Source organism: Lytechinus pictus, unplaced genomic scaffold, assembly GCF_037042905.1.
Source record: "Lytechinus pictus isolate F3 Inbred unplaced genomic scaffold, Lp3.0 scaffold_19, whole genome shotgun sequence".
Taxonomy (NCBI): domain Eukaryota; kingdom Metazoa; phylum Echinodermata; class Echinoidea; order Temnopleuroida; family Toxopneustidae; genus Lytechinus; species Lytechinus pictus.
The window spans coordinates 11,243,564-11,261,393 of NW_026974140.1; positions in this window are offsets into that span (position 1 = coordinate 11,243,564).

Sequence of the window (17,830 nt, forward strand, 5' to 3'; positions counted from 1 at the left end):
ACGCAACCTACGTGAGGTGCGATCTTTAGTTGTATTTATTATTATTATTATATATATATATATATATATATATCATGGATAAAATTATCAGGTTGTAATTCAAGTGTTGTAGTCTAATTACATAAGAATACTGCTGCCCAATCAAAGTGGTGGATAGTGAATCACGTGGTCATTAGATTTACCCATCGATCGCAATATGATGTTGTTTTTTATGTTCTCTCAATCGAGTAGTTTTTTTTTATATCTTTAAAGTCACAATAAGCGTGATCTTTATTTGGAGTATGCGAAAGTGAAAGAGTTTTGCACTACATACCATCTTTGTTTGTAGTTCTTTTGTTTAAAGTAGTTTCTACTATCTTGCTTAAAGGTTCGTAACACTTTGTTCTATATTACCCACACGCGCACTCAAATAAGCATTGACAAGCGCTCATTATTATGATGGCGATTAAAATAAAAAAAATGAGTTTTATTTTATAGCTTCATATTTCCGATTAATTTCAGTTAATGCAGCTGTAATATGTAATGAAATGTATGAATGTTTCAAAATTAAAGCATGTCCTTACATTGCCTTATCATGAATTCTGTAAAACCATACACAAAAACTCCAGCTTTAACGGCCAATGGTGTATAATAATTTATGCCGCCTGTGGTGCATGTCTGTAACTTGATCCTGCATCGATTTTTCGAAGCCGTGTAATGCCATGTAATTCATGGAGGAAAGTCTTTGAAACTCAGCAAATTAAAGTCTAATTTCGGGACCAGTCAATGCTTCTTTCACTCTCCCCATTACACGCACACACATCGTCGCGCACAATAACAAGAAGTCGATGGTGACCCATTCGCTCTGCCATCCGTCCGACGTACTGTATAGATCAAAAGTGCACTAACCCCGGAGAGGGAGTTCAACTTTTTAGAAACTCATATATACAACCTGGTACTTCTGTAACATAAAATGAACACACCCTCATTAACAATCATACACTACACACACATACACTTGCTCCACACACACTCTCTTTCTGTCTCTTACTTTCACATACTCACCCATACAAGCACACATACTACCCTTCAATATGAAACCCCACCTTCAAGTTGAAATTTCTGCATTTTAGCATACCAACCTGACATCCAAGGGGTGCAGCGACCCCGCATCCCAGTGTCATGATTATGACGAGTGTGTTTCACTTCGTTCACGCGGGCAAACCCAATTCACATATTCATTCGATATCAAATGTCATTCAATTCCATAAAATGACCTACGGTAATGTTAAACACCATGTAACAGTATCGTAGAATATCCACTAAACTGCGATTATCCGATAAACATGGTATTCTATGATTTTAATGTAATGGTCCTAGATTTTTTATTTTATATGATTGTACCTTCGTTTCGGCCTCATGATACTGATTGTAACCTTTGATACAAGAAGAGTACATAGTACTTTACTGTTCTTAGATGTGAAGTTAATAGATCTGATGATCCGATCATAAATTCATAAATATACATTTTTGACTGATTAAATCGTGCCTATTGTTTTTCTTATGTGCATGAACAGAAAAAAAATTGTGCTTATAATTGCTGAAAGAAAAGAAAAATAAAATCTTTGAGGGAGTTCTATAATTGTAAAACTGCTGTATTATATTTTTGCTATTCGGTTATTTGTTAGCATCATCAGACTTGAATTGAACTTAGAGTGCTATAGGGAACGTATTTCAGTAAGCTAAGATCAGGTTCTGTTCTTTTTTCCCCTTTTTGGTATGTTTACTTCTAAACAAAAAAAATGCTTCACTTTTTTTTTTTGGGGGGGGGGGCAGGGAAAGGGATGCTTTGTAATTACAGTTCATGTTAAGAAAAAAAAATGAAAAGAAAAGAAAAGAAGACTAATTTCAGGAACAAGGGTTCCAGAGTGTTAATGGTGACTTATGATTATACTGAAATATCTTGTTGCTCGTAAAATAACCCATCGCCGCATTGGTAAGATAATTAGAGAGAACGCACTTATATAACCGCATATCAATCGATGTTAATATCATGCCTTGAATATCATTTGATGCTTTAATAAGCTTGAGTTTAAGTCACACAATCAAATATTAGTGAATATGTTTAAGTTAAAATTAGACAGGCGGTATGAAAACTTTTCAGTTGATACTGATTGTAAAGGGAAGAAAGTGAGACAAGGTTGAGTCTAAACCATATCTTTAGAAGATATTAACCAATTATCACGGTGTTACAAACTAACACCAGATGCTGTTATGAGAGTACCCCGAGGGCCACTTCCATTGACAAGTGGATACCATGCACGACCATGGGGTCTCGAAAAGCCGCCCTAAACACGTATTTTCCATTTTCTGAAAATGCACCCCTTAACAAGTATTGAATTAGAAAATTTATATCTAACTAAGATGTGAACCTACCGATATTCCTACCCAATAATTTAACAGATCATATATTTTTAGATAAATTCTTTTGATTTAAAATCAATTATAGATAATATATTTTTGATCAAATATCTTTAATGTGATTTTTTCCTCCAATCGGAGCATGTAAACAAGCGACTGGTGAACTAGAGATGATGTTTATCTAAGTTAGATCTGAAACTACTAATATCGAACAATATTTCATTGAGACACCATCTTCGTTATAAAAAAGAAGAATATTTTCTGTTTTCTTTTTCAAGAGACTCCTGTTTTCGATAATTTTTTATATTTTATATTTTAGGTATTTCATTTATTTCATAATAAATCAAAGGGGAATAGGGGGAGCATGCACAATTTCGAAAGAAATCCACTCTAAAGTGGGAGCATCTTAGTTCAGTGGTACTGACTCTCGGCTTGCATTGATGGGGTAGCGGGTTCTCAACTACGGTGATAATATCGTTCAAGAAGAAATTTACGCACATTTGGCTGCACTCGACTCAGGTGAGGGTAAGAGGGCAGGACGGAATTCCTCAAAAAGCTATGAGCACCCAAAATCGGCAGTTAAGGTGAATATTTGCACAATTATTAAGAAAGAATGAAAATATGACTGTATAAAAACAACACATTCCTGCTCTCAATTTTTCCTGTTTCTGTTCGGACAAAAACCCAATGTTTATTCGAAATAACTACAATGCTATCTACAAAAAAAAATCAAATTCTTATAATGATGTTTATACTGTAACTTTAAAACAATAATTGCTTCATTTTTTTTGTGCGAACAGAGTCCAATATTGTACCAATAACAAATGGCTTGTTTAGAACCTTGTACGATTATTAGTAATCACCTTTATTTTTCAGAATTCCCTCTCGATTTATTGCATATACTCTTTGAATTTGATTAAAAAACATGTCTGGTTTGATATGGAATATTGAGAGCATTGAGAGTATATTGGGCGACTCTTATTCCATAACCCAATTCTCTTAACCTTGTCAATCATCCTACTTACCATGCATACCCTTAAAAGAAAACTCTTAAAATCAAATATTTATCCATCAAACCATTGTGACTTTTCACTTCATTACACAAGTCGTGTCTTGGAGACACACTATTTCACCATTCTCTTCATTTCAAAAGCAGTTAGATCAAGGATAATAATAAAAAGACCTTCAAGCGATTTCAAGTGTTAATGTTTTTTATTCTCTTGCTCACGTTCTTTAGATATGGTTTCAAGCTGCAATAAACACTGCTTTTTGTATAACACACGTCTTTGAGATCATATGATTTGTTTGAGGGGGAAATAGACCAAGGATATTACACGCTCCATGATTTAACAAACGGAAACGTATTCAGTGATATCATTGTTTATCAATTCTAAAACCTCAGGTTCTTATTGCAATAAAGTAATGATAATCCTAAGACTAACTTTGATCTGTTGATAGCAAAATCATTCTATACACATTTCAAAATTTACAATGCAATCATCATTGCTCGTGTCGCATAGCAACAAGGCAATAACTCAACATTGTTTTGAATTAACATTATTCATGATTATAAGGCAAGGTATTAACAGGCAGTCGGTCATTCATACATGATCATTCTGAATATGATAAAGAACATAACATTATTATGTCTTTCATGTGCGATGTAACTCAATTCATTCCATTGTCACATTGTCATGTTTTATTATTCCAATTATCACTGAAAGATAAACCATTGCAAGTAAATTGATACGAATCAAGCGCATATCGTTCCTGACCAAAATAAGAATGTCCTGTCTTTATATATTCATTCGAGTTCGATTCGGTCCACTTCATACAATTATTGTAGAAAAGGTGGCAGCTGTTTAAATCAATATTAAAAACCAGCAAAAATTATCTTGCATTAGAACAAATTACAGTTACTTTTGTTAATTCGTTGTTATGACTTTGATGAGAAATGCTTGGAAATAATAATATTAACTAATATTATCAATGGCGTATACATGTGAGGTCTTGTGGTGTGCCCCCCTAAAAAGGTGAAAGAAAAGAACAAAAATATATAATTTTCTAACTATACCGTCAAAATCTCTAAAAAAATTACGTTCGTATTACTATATTTCTTGCTCGCTTCGCTCGCTCGTGACATCAACATTTTGTTTGTCTCATTCGCAATGTTTGGCCCCTTGAAAAGTTTTTGCTTTTCACGCCATTGGATGAGAGAAGTGTATATTGTTGTAGATCATCAAAATGTGTTTTTCTTTCGCTACATCATTGAATGCAAAAACCCAGTGTTAGAAAAAAATGAGTTCGTTCCATTGCAAAAAAGTATGTCATATTGCTCAAAAAGGGGGAAGAACAAAAACAAAACACATATTTTGCTAGGATTGAGCCTAATGCCAAAATGATTTAAAAAAAACCTGAACGTTATTTTCGGTGAGAGACGTGCAAACTTGAGTTATTCATAATTCGTACAACTTTGCGAGTGTAAGGATACTAATTTAGGTTAGACTTGTTCGCCTATGATGCCCCCCCCAAAAAAAAAAAAAATCAATTACCAAGACAGTAGAATGAGAAATATCAAACATTACAAGTCAAGTAAACTTATTTTAGTCCCTCAATGATGAGATATTGACAGGCTGTGTCCGGAAAAATAACGTTACCCCTTCCAATATTACCTAACACCCATTTAATTTGGCGGTCGGTGACATGGTATTCGGAAGTTCATCAGTTTTCGTATCCACAAAATGACCGATCAAGCATCTCCGAAAACAAATATCAAAGGTATCAAAAGTAGATTTATTTTATAGCTATCCATTTGGCAGATGATCCACGCTATAGTCTCTCTGAATATGAAAAAAGGTCAGTGGTTTCTTCATATAGCTAGCCCTACATAATTTTATGTTTGCTATCGAGGGCCAAACACGACGGCAGACGTCAAGGTTATTGGGCACACGTGGTGGTCGAGGAAATAAGAATGCCGGCGGCAAAATTTATGATTCATCCGTGAACGAGATTCCAACTGATAAGCAAGAGAGCGTATAAATACACAAGAGTTTTCTGATCTCGACGAACACATGGTGACCATGGATTTTCTTTTAAGTTCACTTTCTGAATAATCTTTAAATAACCCGTATCATTTTCATTTTAAGGGATACACGATGCATGTAATTCATTTTATTTTAATTTGGAATATTTCATTCATTCTCCTCAATATTTCGCAGCTGTATGGCGTATATTGTCAGCATGCGTGGCAGAAAACTTATCCTAATCCAGATGTTGAATTTACGTGTGTAGCAATATAATTGTAAAGTTCTTAGAAACAGTGACGTAATGATACGAACAATTTGATTGGTTGATATCTCGATGCTGTTCACTGTTTTGGACGATTTTCAAGTGAGAGGAGCAAGCGAGCCAGAAAATCAGAAATTTGAAATTAATTAAATTTACAAAATATTATTTAGTTTTGGCTTGTCACAGTATCTTGTATTGGTCAAAATGAAAGAAACGTCGGTAAAAGTCTGGGAAATATTAACACAATGGTACTACTACTACTACTACTACTACTACTACTACTACTACTACTATATACTACTACTACTACTACTTCTACTACTACTACTACTACTACTACTACTACTACTACTACTACATGTACTACTACTACCTGACTACTACTTCTTATACTACTACTACTACATGTACTACTCCTACTGCTTCTTCTTATACTACTACTACTACTACTACTACTACTACTAATACTACTACTTCAATTTCTACTACTTTTACTACTATTACACTGCAACTTTTACATTTTAATTCTACTGCAGAAAGAGTAGAAGTAGCAGTAGCAGCAACAGTAGTAATATAGTTTCAGTATAGTATAAGTATGAATTAGGAGTTGGAGTAGGAGAAGGAGTTCGAGGGGGTGGACGAGGAGTATAATTGCAATAGGTATAGTACTATTAGTAGAAGAGCCGGCAATCACAAGCTGAAATTGCGTCATCATATTTATCAACAGAATATCATTACATAATTACAACATTCAACACCACTACCACCACCTGACCACCAACACCACCAACACCATCATCATCATCATCATCAATGTCATCATCAATGTCATCATCACCGTCATCATCATCATCATCATTATCATCATCATCATCATCCTCATCATCACCGTCATCACCATCATCATCATCATCACCATCATCATCATCATCATCATCATCACCATCATCATCATCATCACCGTCATCATCATCATCATCACCGTCATCATCATCATCATCATCATCATCACAATAGTATATCATAATTGTTGTAATAATTATCATAATCATATTATAACCATCATAATCTGCATCATTTGGTTTTATCTGTTATACATCGAGAATGGATGCAACTCCTACTTTTTGACAACATGAAAATTGCAGCACTACTCTGTCACCTTACCCTTCTTTAACTATCACACAATCTTAACTACCCGTCTGTACTTATATCAATATGTTTATTATCTTCTCTGAATATGCCAGTTTTACATGTCATGCCTCTCTTCATAAAGAAGATCCAAGCAATCATTTTTAGCAAATAGAATCTCCATTTCACCGAGCCCCTGTAATTATAATCAACAATATACCTCATTTATACTTTACTTTACCATACTTATACAGACAGATCCAAGCTATATACCTTTTATACTGTGTTATTGCGTAATTATAATATCACATTCACATATATAATTACGCGTTTATGCTATAGTTTACCCTCGGGCGCACTTTGCATATCGACACGTTTTTTTTTATTACCAATCATTGGATTCACTCACTCTTTTGAATAATATGGATTTTGACCAGGAAAGATCGCCATCGATTAACAAAACAGCCGAAATCCCTTGTAAAATCATAGTGCATAGCTTCCTAACAAAACACATCTTTTCAGTAAAGGCTTATCACTATTCTCATACCAAAAATAGCAGTTATTTTATTGCGCTAAACACTACCACCACATATTACGGTAGTTGCAGAAATCGCATGTACCCAAGTGTTCATAATAAGTTAAAGGTTCGATGTCACAAGCACATACTTACCATTATGGATAAATATCAAATGTTGCCTTGGTTACCGGTAAAGGTTGCAAAATAATTATTATTCTTACCTCGTCAAATGAAGAAAGATAGCAACACATAACGTGGCCAGCCTTGTTTTTGTTGCCATCTCGACTCGTTTCTGCCTTGTCTTTTAGTAACGACCGAAACACCTGCTAATGCCGGTACGTTGGAAATGAGTTCCGACCTGATTATCCGCGCTCCGTTAAGGCTCTGACATCAAGGTATATAGTCCGACCACGGATTGTTTATAACACTTCTTCGGATTTGAAGAGGATAACGGAAAATGAAAAACAAAGTTGGAGACGATCAAGTCGGAGTCGATCAGGATATATACTTGATTGTGGCGATAAATCACATTCCCCCTTATCTTGACATTGGAAGTATAGTCTGTAGTTCAGATGTTATGCGATATCACTCTGTAACTGTCGCATGCAGCTATGGCTAATTCAAACGAGACCGTGAATCACTCTTTAAGTCTGAGGGCACCTTCGACCTTTGACCTGCCACCTTTGGATCCACAGCTTCTGATTTTGTAGCCTGCATCTGCTTGGGCACTATTGGCGCTTGAACTTACCGAGAGGGCTGGGGGAAAGATAGCTTTGTTATTTTTTCCCCGCCGCTCTGGCAGAAAAGGCGAAATGAGCGCTGTCTATTTCGTGTGCCTAGCAGACGATACTTGTTCGTGACCAGGTGACGGAGAGAGAGAGAAGAAGAGAATGCTAACGCGGGAAACGCAATGCATGATGGGAACGCGTTCTGTTTTATTTTTCGATGTAATCATCAAACAAGGCGGAAACAAAATCAAGCATGCGGTTTCATTTTTCTGAAAAAGCACCTATGCAAATCCTCAATCTATCTTTGCAATGTTCCAGCACTCGAGCAATTTCTGTATTAAGAGATGATCTTTGAAATAAAACGTTATTTTTTTCCGAGGCTCATTCAAATTCTGAGCAAATTAGCAGACACAATATAGTAATAAAACCACATAACAATTATTTAAAAATTTCGTAATTATCATAAAGTCATGGCTTATTACCTTGTAAATAAATGCAAAATGTGGTGTATATCTAACGTGTCTGATATTCTTCTTGTTAAAAGTCGGTAGAAATTAAAATGAATTGTGTTCATTTTATGATAGACACATTGGCTGCACTTCACACCTCAATCATTCCACCTCCGTGTAATCATTCCAACAGAGCACTTTCTATTCTCCATCTGAAGTTGTTTGCCTGAAGATAGTGGTATCCATTTCATGTTGGCTATATCCTTATGAATTACAAGCTTTCTCTTGCACAGTCATCTTAAGATTCCAGCTCATCAAACAATGCTATACCCGAAAATAGATAGCCCCGTCGGCATGTATGACTTACCTCATGCATGCTAGCCTGAATTCAGTCTTGCATGGTTGCACCACTGTTCAAGGTTTCAATAGGATCTCTAAATGTCTTTGATAACTGACTATTATTGATAAAACAGTAACGATTTTTAATGATGTTGGCTCATTGCTTCATTAAGCAATCGGTGCGAAATCATCCGAAAATACTTAATCAATCATATATTAATGAAATGAATTGGATAGTATTTGTAAACATAATTTCAAAAAGAAAATCAATATTTCTTTTAAATACACAATATCCACCTTAAACATGCATCCCAAAAATGAAACATATAGGCCCACATAACGAAAGAAAATGAAGTGTGAATGTCTATAATTCAATTGCATAACAACAATAGGCATATATTAATAGAGATAATAAAATAACCCTAAAGTTACTATTGGTTTCTCTGATGGGGAAAAAAAGAAGAGACAGAAACAAATATTGCGAGTCTATTTCTGTTTTTTAAGCTAAACTATGTCATGATCTATAACTTTTATTAAGGTTATGGTATGTCATGACATGGTAAAGCTTATTGCAACTAAATACTAGTAATACAACTTTGTTTATTTTTACAGTCGCTAATTTTAAGGTGTGGCTATCTTTATTCCTCGAATTGTTTCTTTGTCAGCATATTAACTAAGAAACTGGTCATCATCTATGACCGGGGAAAACTATAAACTAGGGTGATGATATACCACAGAAAAACCTTTGGTAGTTTGATGATAATAATAATGATGAAATTAACATAAACAAATAAAATAATAATTTTTGTCGAAACTTAAAAAAGGCAAATAGGGGTTAGTGTCCTGCGAATATTAACGTCTTTAAACATGATGGTCTGTGTTGAGTACAATCAATAATTATAGAACGAAGGGCATGTACTTGTATATAAGCTTGAAGGCTCTTACATTTTGTTCCATCATCGATGTCCTCTTTGCTCGAATACAAAACTATTCAACCTCGCACCAAGCTGGTCCGCAGCTTGGAGCATTAGGCAGTTAGGAGCAAGGTGCAGCTTTGAATTTTTCTGGTTTTGAGCACTTGTATAGGTTCAACTTCGTACCTTTCCGACGAGAGGGGACGAGAGGTTCACAAAGGCGTCCTTTAAATGGTGTTCTTTGTGTTGCAATGCTAATGGTCAGACAAACTTTCTTATAATGTTATTTTAAATTTGAGAGAATCACAATGGTTTTAAAGACTCTCAATTTATTTTGTTGTTTGCCAAGAAAACCGGTTCAAATGAAGCGAAACTTAAGTCACCGTGAGATAGACCTTGTAATATAAGTTATTTCGAATATGAACCACCACAGCGTATATCTCATATAAAACTAAATACCTGCATATAGTTTCGATTTTAGTTTCATACGGTCATAATGCAATATCATTTTTAAGATAAAGGGATGTATTGGAATGTAAAATTGAAATGTAGTTAAGAATACCTCTGAAAGGAGGCTAGGTTTTGGTAAGCAATAATGATGGGGCCGAGCGCCAATAATGGCAAACGCGTGAATCGCTGGCGATTGATTTAATCAAACGAACAGTCTCCAAAATGACTTCTCCGAGACACTCCAGCAAAAGAGCTATAGCTGATTGTCAACATTGGAAGCGGATGGAGGCGGGCATCTCTCCGCGACCGTTCTCGATAAGACGATCGAGGTAGATACCAAGCACTGAGGACTTTTGTCAACCCATCAATATGTGCTGTTTTGTTTTACCCCTCCCTCTCACCATGGAGCTAACACCTCACTTCCTCTTCCCCACACTCTCTCTTTCTCATTCTCGGGGGGGGGGGGGGGCACTCAAGGGTATTATAGCACACACGCTCGAACAGAAAAAATGCACAACAAATCTGAGCTTTGTTGAGGGCGATGTTCTTTTGATGAGTTTAGGTATATAAAAAAATTGTCTATGTATGTCTATCTCTATTTATTTCTCTTTGTCTTTCACTCTTTCTCTGTCTCCTTCTTGCACTCTCTCACATACATTCTTTCGCTTTCCTTCCCTCTGTTTATAAGACAGTGTAGGTCACACCCTCTACCATCGTCATTACCGTTTGTCTTCACCCACCCCCTCTCCATCCATCTTATTACCCCCCCCCCATCCCTACCCATTGGGTTCCGTCATCACAAGGCGGTATGGCGGTAGGTAAACACAGTGTATGGGATATAACACGCATGAGTGGTCTAGGGAGAGGACCATTACATGGGAATGTATATTGGCTTTCCATCAGAATGATGAGTACAGACAGACAGAGGAGTTCAACGATAAACAAAAAGGTTCTTACACCTCAAATCTTCAGGTTAATTGGGTTACAACCACCTTGTTTACTTCCAGTTTGGTTTTATACCAAAATGACTTTCTATATTTCGCCTCATAATCTTTTGGTCTAATTACCACTTGGTCTTTTTACAATTTCGTCTAATTCCAAGTTAAGCTTGACCCATTTCGTCCATTATCAGATCGGTTTACCACCATGCACACGCCAATAAGTTTACCAAGCCCAAATAGGAATACTAAATGAAAATCCGATTAAATTGATATTAGACCAAATTAAGTGTAGATCGATTGCTAATTACATCAAATTGGTAGTAGACGGAATGGATTTAGCCCACGTCGTATTAAACTAACTGAGACTAAGTCTAATGATTATGTATAGACCAATTGAAAAATGAAATACATTATAAACCAACCTTCAGACGGGTCGAGTGGTTTGCATTGAAATATAACGTAAACTAGGGGTCGAATATCTTTTGAAAAATACACGTTTTCCTATACGTATTCTATTCTTCTCTTTCCGTTTAATTCAGCAGATAATCCTGTTAGAGCACGGTGATTAATCTTTTTTTATTTTTTCTAGTCAGGGTGCCGTGTCATAAAACCTTGTTACAATATTGTGCAATCTTTATAACAACTTTACTATCAGCCAACATATGCCTTATTTCTATAACAAGATCATCATCTGCCAATCAAATTGGAGGATTTTAGTAACTTTTAACTGTTATTGCAAATTTGTTATAACAAGTTTTATGAAACGGGACCTATATTGGGCGTTGTGGCGTGCGCCTGTAATCCAAGCTATGTGGGTAAGTTACAATTATTTTGATGCAGAGGTTCGAGCCCTGGTCACGTATTTCGGATGGTGACGTTTAAGGTTGGTCCCAGACGTAAATAATCATATATGATTGATACACGTCTGACAAAACTCAAATACACACACAGTGCAGAAAGTTTTACAATCAAACTTAACTCTAAAAGGATCATTCCCAACTTCGTCAGTGGCCCCTAGAATGCTAACCTTCGAGTAGCTGATATTCACTTTACTGATGATTGTGGGAATCCAGATGCCATGTCGATCGGGATATGAATAATCAAACGAATGTGTTATTGTAAAATCTTGAAAATGGGATTTATATCAGTTTTCTCAAAAGTTTCCATAATTATTTTATAAGCATACCACTCATTAGACGGTGGAGGAATAACATAAGTCAACTAAAGAAAAGAAATGTGCCTTTGGAGTTTAAGAAAAGTAAATAAAAGAGGGAAAGAATATGATAGTTTATATCTATCTGTCTATTATTCGATATCCTGACAATTCAATGCAAACAATACTTAAGTGTGCATATAGAACAAAAACACGAGGAAAGTGGCAGTGCAGGGATTTGGTGTCGAAAAGAGATACACATTACTTTCATAATATGAGTAGTATTGGATGTAGAAAAACTTAACAAATAAGATCGTCGCACAAGGATAGCCCCAAATCATATATTTTACGCATGGCCTAGCATCAGAATACACGGTGGGGAGAAAACCGGTCATCCATTAGCTTGACACCAACTTCATGATGTCTTTATTTCTTTTCCCATACGTAATCCTATTACAGATGCCTTTTATCGGCGAACTGGTGACTTTTCTGAATCGCGTGAATAAGGTAGATGCGGTTAACATGTTGGATCTTCAGAAATGTCAAGTTCGGAAATATTCACCACTCACTGGAATATGGTTATTGGCATCCTGTCACACATTGCCCAAAGTTATGAAGGTGAACAGGCAGCATTTGAGATATATCAATATATATGTTTCATTTTCACCTGCTTTTTCTGACTTAAGTGATCCATGTTTTTTTTTTCATGAACACTTATTCTGCGATGAGATTTTACGCTTAATAAAAAGTTAACCCAATATTGGGTAAAATGAGAACATGCATGTTTGTTGGGTAAAAAGATACCAAATATTATGTAAATTTTACTCAATGTTGCGTTGGAATTTACCCTCCAAAAATGCATTTTGCCCAATATTGGGGGAAAAAAAGCAAATATGCATGTTCCCTTTCTACCCCACAATATTAGGTAAATTTTTACTCTCTGTTTTTAGAGTATAGACAAGTGTAATTTTACACTTTTCTGGATCTTGTTTCATGAAGACTTGTTATAACAACAAATGCGCAATTTATAACACATTTACTATCAGACATTCAGATGGAAGGCATTCTTTATAAACCTTGCTATATATTTGAGCTCAGAGATGACGTCATCATTAGGTTGTCTAGCGCCCCCAATCAAAATATCCTGACGCCGCCCGTGGTCCCCGCCATCTTTTCTCCTGTTGCAATGACGAACTCATCTTTCTCAAAGGTAGGAAAAATCACCACCCTCTCGATAAAACCATCAACATCAGGGAAAGAAGAAGAGAATAAAAAACAAGTGTTTGCACGATGTTGCGTGCCCTTAAAATCGTCCTGTTGAATTGAAATGGATAATTGAGTATTGATTCTTGATTTCTGAAAATAGATTGCTTTCGTCGCCTTTAGAAGGGCAGCATACCGTCAATTATGCTAATCAACTCAGATCTCAGCCTGGCCTTGGATGGTGGTAACTCAAGAACCCCTGGGAAACATAAGTCGTCAATTTGGAAAGTCAGAGGTACTTTTTTTATTTTTTAAGACAGCGGTGTCTGATCCACTCGAACTCCTCTTCAGCATTTTATCCTCTTGTTTACAACGTCACGTTCTTTGATAAAGAATATATCATCTTTCCCTGTAAACATAAATCACAGCATAATACAACATCATAAAGGGATACATAGGGTGAATATGTCCATACTTTAAAGAGAAACGACAAAACAAACAATTAAAAAAAAAGAAGTTGTATTTTTCTATATTGCTCTTTTTTATTACTTGACGAGTAAACAAACAAATAACGGGGAAAACACACAAAAAAAACGTAATCAGAAAAAATAGCGTAAAAAGAAGATTGCATAGTGGTGATAAAATAGAGCATTTGTTAAAGCAATGGTAATTAAATGAATTACAGATTAAATATTACAAATTAAATTGAAAATGATGACCTTAAATATATATAAGACATGAATGGTGTATTCTAATAAAGATTTTAAGAAATGGTCAAATTGTCTCTAGTTAATCCTAATAATAAATAAATTGTGATGATATGAATGATACATAAATGATAATGGTACGAAATTTGCTTTATTTGATGTCACATCTGTTCTTTCTGTAAATGCATCATAAATACTATGCTATTAAGAGTATAGTAACGCAGTATTTATCATACAAATAAGTTACTAATCTTATGTAGCCCTCTCCATTATTGACTCTCGAGAGAGCTCCCCCTCACCCTCCACTCTCTCCCTATAACTTTCCCTCTTCTCATTCAGATTTGTTTGCAAGAGATGAAACGAGTCCATCCCAATTCTTTGATAATGTCACCCCATCCTTGGTCTTAGAGGGGGTATTCATAATCATTTTCTCTTCTCTTTCTCTTTCTTCATGGGGTTAATTGAGAATACTTGCAAAGCCAAGGAAATGTGATCTATACTTCAAGAAGACTTATTACTCAAAGAGAAGAAGGACCTGAAAAGCTACCTGGAAAATGTTAGGGTTGGATTACGCCATGCGGATTGTCCTGAACATTGCCCGGGGTTATATCCTTATTATGAACTGTTAGAGATATTCTTCACCTTTTCATACTTTTTTTATTCATGAATATTTCTCGAAAGGTGTTCTCTCTCTTTTCTTCTCCTGTTTATATTTCACCCATCTTTACCCGTTTCTTCCATTGGCTTTAATCTCTAGACTCTCTCTCCCCCTGTGTCTCCCCCTCTCTCTCTATTCCTTTCTCTCACTCTCTATCCACATTTCTCCTTCTCTCTCTTCTTCATGAAATTCCGTATTCTGTTCCTTTTTTGACGGTTAGTTTCTTAATTTGTGTTATTTTTAGGGATCATCTTACTAATGTTCAAACATAACTGAGAATCCAAATAAGGGTATAAATGAAGTAGTCTATTATGTCAACCCTAGAGAGATATTGGAAAGATAACCCAAACAAGTTTGACCCATACTTGAGATGTGATGGAGCGGTAAAGAGGGACAAATAAGCTATGCTTCCAGTCTCTACATCCAAGTATACACAAGCAAGTAAAACGTACTGTATTATATTAAACCATCGGTATTCAAAACAGTGGAACATAGGTGCTATGAAGAACCCCCAATTTTCACAATACTTATTTGAGGGGCATTTCATAGATTTTTTAAAGCAGTATTATAATTCAATTCTTAAAAATGATAGTCCTGAATATAGTTCTTTTGACCAGAATATTCGAATTGTTTACAAAAGTTCAATTGAGTGCCCTTCCCATAAATCTTTTTTTTTATATTAGAATTAACCTCTTTAATGGCCAGTCGAGATCCGATATGAATGTGATAGGATGTACAGCAATGTGAATAATTGGGATAATCATAACCCTATATGTGTCATCAAGACCATAAATATGCACCCAGCAAGGTATGAGTGAACGTGATGCCATGTGATCACGTGACATTAGTAGAACCTTTTAAATGACTGAAACACCAATAGAGAGGTGATTTTAAAGCAACATTTTAGAAGTCATGTTCTGTAATGACTTTGAAGTTGAAAATTTTGAACGTGAATTATTATATTATCATGATGCAGTAAATTATTTTCTGAAAAAAAAATCAAACGATCGAAGCGCCCCCAAACGATTTGAAAATGAATAATATTTTTCTTTTAATAAACTTAATATGTAAAATATCAATTAGGCAATATCTTAAAAGAGATTTTTTTTAAATTTAGCAACTAAAGACCATCGAAAAGTCAGGTCTGATTTGTTAGCAAGTGGAACGTTGTAAAATCATGAAATTAGCCTCATTATCAATATTGTTTCTATTCTAATTAGTTTTATTAGCATCAATATAATTATTATTATCCTTACTAATCATGTCATATTTTTTTACTGTCTTGTCACTGCTATTGTTGTTATTGTTACTTCAGATGATATTAGTCAGCAGTAAACACTATTGTACGGATACAAGTACGATTATCAACAACATCAACAACAAATTTTTTTATTTCAAGTCAAACTGTTTTCGGACCAAGGAAAGGAAAATTTATTTAGTAAAGCTCAATTAAATAAACCACTTGAGTGCAATCTTATATCTCGCATGAGCTTCAAAAATAAATCGAAATACTACTTTCAATTATCAATTTACTGTGCACTCAATTTACACCTTACCTCGACATGCAAATACACCCTTTTCTTTATTAAAAAATGAAGCAAAATTGATTTCATATTCATGAATAACAATTTATCCGGAAGACCTAACAATTACCAAGACAGGCATTGGAACTAAATATCGATAGTTTACAATACAATAGAGAGCTTTTGCTTAATTTACACACAATCTAACTGACCCTTACGCCCAATTTAATTTTTTGCATGGTTTCGGGAAGAAAATTAAGCCGTGGGAAATCCGATTAAGTTTTTAGCGATATTAAAAGCAATATGAAGAGTTGAATATCCTGATGTACAGGCTAAATCAAGTGATGAAGAAGAGAGAGGAAAAACCCTCAACGCATAGCTTGCTATATAAGTGACATTGCAAAGATACATTCAGTTCAAGACTAATAGACTTATTTCATATCTAATTTAGATAAGTAAAATGAACCAATTTTCTCGATTCCGACAAAAGGAAACCAGTTGGTAAAATACTGCGTATTCACCCTCATAAAATGCAAGCGAATACAAAGAGGTATTGAAGTCATGCATCTTTTACATCATTAATGTCGATACTGGTGATGTTTTCTACCCTTTTACATTCTTAATATTTCGTAATATTTTTCACCTAAAGTACTTCTAATGTATTACTGCTGTTTTTTGTTTTAATAATCCTTTTCCCCAAAATATATCATCTTCTTTTGATGTTACTAGATCATTTTCCTCTTCATTACATTTATTCCCCTTTTCTTCTTCTTGTTCATATTCTTGTTGTTCTTTTTCTTGCTCTTATCTTCTTATTCTTCTTATTCTTCATCTTCTTCTTCTTCTACTTCTTCTACTTCTTATTCTTCTCCTTCTTGTTCTTCTTCTTGTTTTTCTTCTTCTTTTTTTAATTCCGTTCTTCTTCCTATTGTATTTCATCATCATTTCCAATCCCCCTCAAAGTAATCCAAATCTTAGCCTCAGTGTTCATCGGCTTCCTCCTGTTTTCTCCTTCTCATTTTTAATTTCCTGTCCTTAACTGGATATTTCACGATGTCACAGAATCCCTATTGGCCATTGGTGTAAGGCAATGATGGTTAGTATGAATGAAAGGTGCCCCCTTTGTTATGGTTGCGAAAGATGAAATCGGGGAGGGGGTATAAAGAGGGAGAGTGAGTGGGATGTCGAATGGTAATACGAGGATGATAGTGAAAGTGCATTATTTTTTTTTTGTTCAAAGCAAATGTTCTGGTAATACTGAGGCTGTTCTCAGTATGAATTACTCTAGATTCGATCTCCTTCCATCCGGTTCCTCCCCCCCCCCTTCTCCGTACCCTCCCTCAGAAGCCCTTCCCCATTTTCGGCAACAATAAAAAAATATTGATAGGACGACAAACGCCCACACTGTTAGAGCCCCTCCCCGTGCCGTCAT